This window comes from Crocuta crocuta, unplaced genomic scaffold (genome assembly GCF_008692635.1).
Source record: "Crocuta crocuta isolate KB4526 unplaced genomic scaffold, BGI_CrCroc_1.0 scaffold340, whole genome shotgun sequence".
Classification (NCBI taxonomy): domain Eukaryota; kingdom Metazoa; phylum Chordata; class Mammalia; order Carnivora; family Hyaenidae; genus Crocuta; species Crocuta crocuta.
In genome coordinates this window covers 4,001,900-4,002,910 of record NW_027530642.1, presented here as the reverse complement: position 1 = coordinate 4,002,910, position 1,011 = coordinate 4,001,900, and positions in this window count along the sequence as shown.

The following is a 1,011-nucleotide window of genomic DNA, read 5'->3' as shown; positions in this document are numbered from 1 at the left end:
GGGGGGGGGTGGGGGTGGGGGGGGCAGAGCAGTGGCTGGAGGCATCGGCTTGGGCTGACACATGAAGTCTATTTTCCATGTGCCCGGAACCAGGCCAAAGCTTCCTGGGGTAATTTTAACCAGTATCCACTCTAGAACAATACCAAAAAAGGTAAGTTGCTTACCACCCCAGACAGGCTCATACCTAATCATTGCCCTTTCATGAATGAGACTCTTAAAACATTCAGAGCTCAGACTGCTTTAGGCACTGAAGGTAGAGTAGCCAAGCCAAGTGTCCCTACGCTGGCTGTTGGCCCTCTTGTTGAAATTAACCCTGAAGTGCCGGCTATTCTTAACCTCACAAAGCAGCCTGAGCCCCTCAGCTGTCTTGGGGGAGGGAAGGTATTTTTAGACCCTAGAACAGCTGGTTTAGGACTAGCTGCGGGGGCTTGTAGGTCAGGGGGAGGATTGAATTGCAAGGAGGTGATGGGGGGTGCAAGGACTTATCTGAGGGCAGGAACGAGCAGGCGCTTTAGGACAAGGCAGTCCACACTGCCTTTTTGATCGGCGGAGTATCTTGATATAAGTTGGTGGTTCTCCAAGGATGGCCCCCGGATGTGCAGTTATCACCGGGAAGCCACTGTATTAGAAATGCGAAGTCTCAGCTCTTACCGAGAGACTGGATCAGAACCGCTGCATGTGGGGCCCAGGAATCTGTATTTTAACAAGTGCCCCAGGCGATTCGGGGGGCTGGCTAAAGTTTGAGGACCACTGGTATCAGCAAACCATCTAACCAGATCCCCTTACACATATGGCTGGAGGAAAGGATGATCTACACTGGTACTTCCCACCTCCTGAGTATTTGTTCAAAGCAAGGGATCCCAGCCTGGAAAAATCCATACCCACCTGAACGTGTCAGGGGCTGACTGGCCCAGGTGAAACCCTCCCCCGCCTGCACTCTCTGGCAACCCAGAGTCTCTTCTCTGGGTCTAGGGCTGACCTGCAGAGGATCTCAGAGCTGAAAGAGACCTA